Raw genomic sequence first — 7,639 nt, forward strand, 5'->3', positions numbered from 1 at the left:
CCAAGCAATTTCTTTCTTATGTTTCTTCATAAGTGTCAACAATTAACCCTTTTGCTCATCAAAGAAATCAGTGGTAACAACTACTGGAAACTCTTGTCTTGCCTCTAGGTTAGCATACTGTAGGTGAGCAGGCATCTTCTTAAGTTCCAAGTCAAGAGGATTGTATACTGAAGGCAAGTTGCGCTTCTTCTCATCTGGAGAAAATTCCAGAATTTCCACTTGGTTCACACAAAGGTCCACTCACAATTTCATCTTGCTGGTTGATGTCTTTATCCAACTTTCCTAACTCTTGCTCTAAAACGTTGTTGCTTTTGAGCGGGTTCTTATGGATGATGCCTTCCTAACTTGAGATCATAGAACAATCAGCTACCTCTTCCTATGGATATTGCAAAGTATTTAGGACATTGAAGACACCTTGATGTCCATTCATTCTCATCGTGAGTTCTTCATTTTCCACGTCAATCAAAGTTCTTCATGTGGTAAGGAAGGGTCTTCCCAATAGAATAGAAGTTTCTTCACCAACCTTGAAATCCATGATAATAAAGTCAGTAAGGAATACAAACTTGTCCACCCTGACTAGCATATCTTTAATTGTTCCTTAAAGATAATTTATACTTCTATCTGCAAGTTAAAGTGTGATTATTGTAGGCCTGGCATCTCTAATTTCCAATTTCTTGAATATGGATGATGGCATGAGATTAATACTTACTCCAAGGTGACATAGTGGCCTTCCACATAATATCTGCAATGTTTCATGGAATAGTGAAATTTCCAGAATCCTTCAATTTAGGAGGAAAAGTTCCTAGCACAAGCTGACTACACTCTTGAGTTAAAGCAACAATTTTAAATTCTCCAACCCTCTTTCTTTTTGTGATAAGATCTTTCATGAATTTTGATTAATTTGGTGTAAGACCCCAATTTTGACCCTAAGATCCCTCATGATATCTCATCATTTGCATTGGCTTTGGGATCACACCTTGGCATTCTTCTTACCCCTTATTCATTGGGTTTGCATTGGGAGAGATCACCAAGCACTTTTGATTGTATCATACTTTATTTTCTTTTGTTTACTAACTAAAATACCAAAAATATGTCTATGTGTAGCTTTGTTTCTTTTGTAGGTAGAGTATGCATCCACATGTGCCTCATCAAGCTCATATCTAGGGTTTGAGACCCTTAATGCAAGAGATTAATCAAGGAAAGGTTCAAAATGGATCTAAGCATCATATATGGATCCCCATTTTCTTTATTTGTCATTTTGATCAAGAGTTCATCAAGAATTTGAAGCTTGTTTGCCTTGGAAGCCCTAATTCATCTGGGTATCTTGTGCGACTTACTCAATAAGTTTCTTCATCATTTGGTCAAAGATATCAAGGGATAATTTATCATACATAATCTCAAGCATATATGATTCTCCATGAGCCCCAAATATCAAAAGAACTTCAAGTTTGTAAGATGGCTCAAAGAGGTTGACCAGAGAAAGTCAACTGGTCAAATTGGGGTTCCCTAGACCCTATCTCCTACATTTTTTTTCATATGAAAATGATACAAAGATCAAAGTTACTATTTATGACATTCCAAAAAACTTTCATGTTGGCATTAAGAGCAAGTTTTGCTTGAAAAGTCATTTTTATGGTGAAAGATTATAGGTCATTTGAAGATAAATTTTTATTATATGAAGTCCATCCAAGTTTCATGATAAATTTCATGTTTTCTTATCCAACTTTCATTCTTTGAGAAATGTAAAATTCTACTTGCAAGGGTATGTGCCAAGAGGAAACATTATAGGTCATTTTGGGCCATTACCATTGAACAAACAATTTCCCTCAACTTCTAAAATCCATAACTCCCCCATGCAAGATTCAAATAGTGTCAAATTTGTGACCAAATTGAAAAGGAATGAAAGAGATACAACTTTGGTGAAGAAACCATTTTCATTTGAAGCTCATAGCAAAAATTATTCAAGATGGAAGAAGTGGTCATTTGACTTTGTACTTAGAAAATTTTCAACCATGTTTGATTTTTCCAACTTCCACCGTAAAATTCATCATTATACAAGCTCCAAATGGAAAAGTCTTCAACATAAAAGTTGTTCCCCTTGATGTCACCTTTCCAAAGCATCCAAGATCACTTTATTTGGACAATAATTGAAGGACTTGCACATGGATACTTTTTATGGCTTATTTTGGAAACATTTGAATTCAATTTCCATTTAGCTTTGCATGGTTCCATGTTATGACATTAGTAGAATTTATGCACGAATTGGAGTGGATTACAATGATCATTTTGGGCCTAGAACATGTTCATGCACCCATGCACTTGAATTTCTATTTTTGACTCAATTTTGAAATGGTATGAATATCACTTTCCATGGCCTATATAATGAAATCATTGGCTTCAGATTGAAAAAGGAAACCTTGCCCAAGCCTTGCCAAGCAATCTCAAAACCCCATTCCATAGAATTCCTTAAGGATTTCATAGAAATCGAGCTCTAGTTCAAATTTTGTTTGTGAACTAGAACTCCAAGGATTCATAGCCATTTTCATCTCAATCAATCACTGCAAGCTAGAGGAGGAAGAATCAAGTGGAATTGCATCAAGATCAATCCAAATCACTGCAACCCGGAGGTGATTTTTCCAGATTTTCAAGCCTCTGATTCTCTCTCAATTCTCCACTATTCTACTTGTTTATTGGTTATCTGAAGTCCTACCAATGTAGGCAACAAGATTGAGTTACTTTGATATCAAATCGAAGCAACTCAGATCGTGTACCTCAAAATTCAATTCCTTATATCTTTCAATATACTGGGAATTAGGAGAAATTGAGGTCAAATTCGAGCTCCTGAGCTTTTTCTCTTTAAAATAGTGTATGCGCTTTTTATTTTGGTTAACTTTAGTGGTGGACCAATCTGGTGAGGTCCATCGTAGAAGATGACTGGAGATAAGGTTCCGGTGATGTGTTGGCGTGCCTCCTGACCATCTGATCATGTTGAAACGTTTTAATCTGAGCCCTTCCTTTTAATTACCATGTGTATGATGCGTTGACCGAGGACCATTGTGGAACACACACGCTTGGCCATCAGATTTGCCACCTCAGTTAATGAGAGAGATCAGATGGCCCTTGTTTTTTCTATTTTCTTTTTAATTTCTGATTTTCCATTTAATCATTTTATTTTGTCTAATTCATATTAATTTCATTTTTAATCCAAAAAATATGGGACTTTCACCAAAAATCTTTAAATATTTTCCTCTTCCATATTTTGAATTAAAATTATTTTTTGGATTAATTTTGATATTTTCATGAATTAAATGATTTTTAACTTGTTTTTAATATTTTTAAAATACTTTTGACTTTCCAAAAATTATGAAATTTTTTGTCTATGGTCCTTTGACCTTGTTTGACCTAGGATAAATCCCTTGGCTATTTATTTGGTGTTTTTAAGGAATTTGAGGCTTTGTCCATTTTAAAATACATTTTAATTCATTTGAAATTTGATTTTTAAGTGAATAATTGTTTAAAAATTATGTTGAGCCATTTATTTGGTCTTGTGATGTTTGACTTTCTTTTTGTCCTTGATCATGGTTGATTTGACTTTTGTTTGACCAATACTATTGGATCTAGGGGATTGATGAAATGTATATATCATCTCCCAAAATGAATGGATAGTATTGACCATATGAAATTCCTCCTATGATCAATTTGGATTTCTATTTCCCCTTGCCTCTTCATATTCATCCATATTCTTCCCCAATCCATCATTGACCAATGATTTCTCTAATGTCTAAATACTAGTTGATTCATCAATGACCTTGTGTCAGATGAATTAACATGAGTCTGACTGAGATAGGTCCTTCCTATTTCTTTTAGTGTGTGGTATGTTTTAGGAGTTTGGTTCTTTGTACCAAATCTCTAACATACATTAACACCTATATTTTTATTGCCCAACCTCAGATAGTTGTGACTTTTATATAAGTCCAATTACGATTGCTTAACATAGAGCTAAATTTGTCCCGCAAGGCATAACATTATAGTAAGTGAGATTGTAAGTCTCCCATTTTTCATGGCATTGTGTGAAAACTTTACCTTTTTCCATTCATGAGAGCTAGTGGAATACTTGTTAATTTATCCAAGTTGAAGCCCTTCTCATGGATGATGTCTTGGTTCATGAATTCATACTTGTGAATAAATGGTTGAGTGTTCTCCAAATAATGACTTAATCAATTAAAATTCTTCACTAACATTTGACTAACTATTGACTAACTTTTATTAATGATGCTTTACTTTCAAGTCATTTACTTTATGCACTTTGAATTTCAGTACCTTTATCATTCATTTCCATTTCCATTTCATGCAACTTGTTTATGTTTCAAGTCCTTTTCACTTTGCTCATTTGAGCCATATCTTGTAATTGTATATATTGTTTGCTTGTCTTTGTTTTTGTTTGTGGTCTCAGGACCTTAAAACACCTAATGACAGCAAAAACCCTAAAAAGCATCTTGGTGGGCTGTTGGACTTGATATGAACTTTTGGACTTAGAAGTAGGCAAATTTCCCTATGCTAAAGGACTTAGCCAATGCCACTATTTGAGATTGAGCTATCGTTGACAGTGCCTTTCATCTGATGTAAGCCTGAAGTGTCACTCTGTTCATCTGTCACTTTGTCTATGTGCTTAATTGTTATGTTGATTATGTTTAATGATTGTTTCTGTGAGTTTGTCAAAGGAATATTTCATATGATGCATTAAAGACTACTAGCTCTTGGATTGCTTGCTTGGATATTATGGCTATCTTTATTTAATGCCTTGGTCTTCATATAATTGTTTGGATATTGCTTATTCTTGTTGCTTGCTAAAGTCCAAAGAAAAATGGGTTTCTATATGCCATTCTTGTCTATTGGATTGCATCCCATCAGTCAAATCTTTTTAACTTTTAAATTTTAATTTCTGTCTAGGATAGTGCCTTCATCTGCTCCCACTTCTTGAATTTCAAAATCTCTCCCTCTTTTCAAAAACCTTCTTTGTTTGTGTTTTTAACTTAGACATGTTTTAATGATTAGAAACTTTGGCCTTACACCATTGAATTTTCAAACTTTTTCTTAATCAAACTTATGAATGAATTTACCATATTCAAAAAGACAAAAAGAACTAACAACCCCATTCAAAACTTTGGCCTTTTATGAATTTTCTTTTTAAATTTTGCTAAAATCAATTCACCAACTTCTTTGAAATTTTTACCATGAACTACGGGGTTTTGATCCCTCATTTTTATATTGGTACGTAGGCTTATGACCGAAGGTCTTGTCAAACACTAAAATATAATTAATGAATTCTTTCCTCGTCTCTCCACTTTATAGTTTTTATCAAACATCATTTTGACCAAAAACATCTGCGCACAAAAAAGGGCTCCCTAGGAGTACTTAGGACACTTTGGATGCTAAGACCTTCTCTCTGTGTAACCAACCCCCTTACCTGTAACCTATGACATTTTATTAGTTTTGATTTGAAAACTTATTATCTTTGGGTTTTGTTCGTACTTTTGCCCTTTTCCTTTGGAAACAATAAAAGCGCAGTGACGACTCTGGTTTTATTTGACGTCAAGTTCATCAATAGCTTGATGGTCATGAATTTACCGCTATATTGGACATTTGTTGAATAACATCAATCAATTGAATATTGATATGAAGTTGTTTAAGAATATCCATGAACTTGCTAAACTGTTGTTCTTCCTTGGCTTTTCTGATTCTCTGAGGAAAGGGAGGTGGTGGTCTTTCTTAATTAAATCATGGCACTTTGTCGACCTCTAGCATGACTGCAGGTTGCTCTTCAGGATTTAAAGTAGTTCTAGTGGTCATCAACATAGCTCTTTCTATTACTAGTATTTCTTTATTGTCTTCTTCTGAACTCAGTTCATCACTGGTATTAGATTTCTTCTTGCATGATCTGTCATGAACTAACAGTTCTTCAGTTGGCACCTCATTTCTTGTAGAGGTTTATCTTTCACATTCTTTTCCACTTCTAAGTGTGATGCCCTTACATGTTTCAACATTTTTGACTCCAGATGTTGTGGATGGAGTTTTAGTAGAGCTTGGGAGACCACCCATATTTCTTGAGGTAAGGGCAGTAGCAATTTGCGCTACTTGATTCTCTAGGTTCTTGATGCTTACTCCTTGAGATTGAAACTGATTTTTGGTCTCTTGAATGAAGGATTTCAGTATGTTCTCCAACTAGTTATTATCTTGATTAGCCACATTATATTTTGGTATGGAAAAACCAGGTGGGACTTGTGGAGTTTGAGATGTTTGAGGTTTGGGTTAATTTTGATTTTTGCTTCATGAAAATTTTGGATGATTGCACCAACCAGAGTTGTAGGTGTTGTTGTTGGGGTTGTTATACTTGTTGTTTCCAACAAAGTTGAATGATACTAGACTAGCATAATAGTCCTCAAATAGGTGGGCACCTCCACAGTAAACACAGACAATTTCTGATGTGTCAGTCATAACCTTAACAGGTTCAACAACTAGCATGATTGGACTAGTCATCATATTCTTCGTCATTTAGTTAAGTTGGGCTATTTGAGCAGCAAGAGAAGTAGTTTTAGTAACTTCATGCACTCCAATTGGCTTCTTTTGGCTAGGAGTAGGGACAACTCTTGAAACTGACCATTTATAAGTGTTGGCAGTAATGCTCTCAATCAACTTATAACCTTCTTCATAAGAGTTTGACAACAATGTGCCACCACTTGAAGCATCAAGCATATTCCTTGATAAAGGAACCAATCCATTATAAAAAGTCTCAAGTTGAATGCAAATTTGGATTCCCTGATGGGAACGCTTCCTCAATAGATATTTAAACCTTTCCCAAGCATCATATAAAGATTCATCATCCCTTTTCCTAAAAGAAGTAATTCCATTCCTCATTTTGGCAATCTTGAGAAGGGAAAGTATTTGGCTAGAAATTTTTTAGTCAAAGCATTCCAAATGGCTATGGAATCAGGCTCAAGAGAGTTCAACCAACTCTTTGCCCGATCTCTCAATGAGTAAGGGAAAAACCTCAACCTGAAGGCACCTTCTGATATGCTAGGAATCTTAAAGTTACTGGCCACTTTCAAGAATTGTCTCAAGTGTATATGGGGATCATCATTTGCAGACCCTGAATACTTCCCAATGGCTTGCAGCATTTGGAACATCATGGGCTTGAATTCAAACTGAGCCACAATGATTTTAGGTTAGATGATTCCTATGTTCATGACATTTGGATCAAACACAACATAATATATAATGTTACGTGCTCTGTTATTGGAAATTCCAATGATGTCGTTATCTGCCATGACAACTTCTTCTTGCACCAAATCTTCTTACACAAACCCTTGTTGTTCCTCTATGTCTACAACAAGAAAGGAAGGAGGACTCCCTGGTAAACATCCAATAAGCTGAAATCTTCTTAGCAACCTAAGAGTTCTTTCAAGTTCAGGATCGCCTCTGTAAACTAGGTTCAAAGCCTTGTGCATACAACAATTAAGCAACTGTTAAGACACTAGATTAAATAAATGTTAGAAGTTAAAATGCTTATTAGCAGGAAAAAAATAGTATTTAATACAAAATCAAAATGTTAACTTTGCACTCCCCGTCAACGATGCCAAAA

This window comes from Lathyrus oleraceus, chromosome 6, assembly GCF_024323335.1.
Source record: "Lathyrus oleraceus cultivar Zhongwan6 chromosome 6, CAAS_Psat_ZW6_1.0, whole genome shotgun sequence".
In the NCBI taxonomy this organism is placed as follows: domain Eukaryota; kingdom Viridiplantae; phylum Streptophyta; class Magnoliopsida; order Fabales; family Fabaceae; genus Lathyrus; species Lathyrus oleraceus.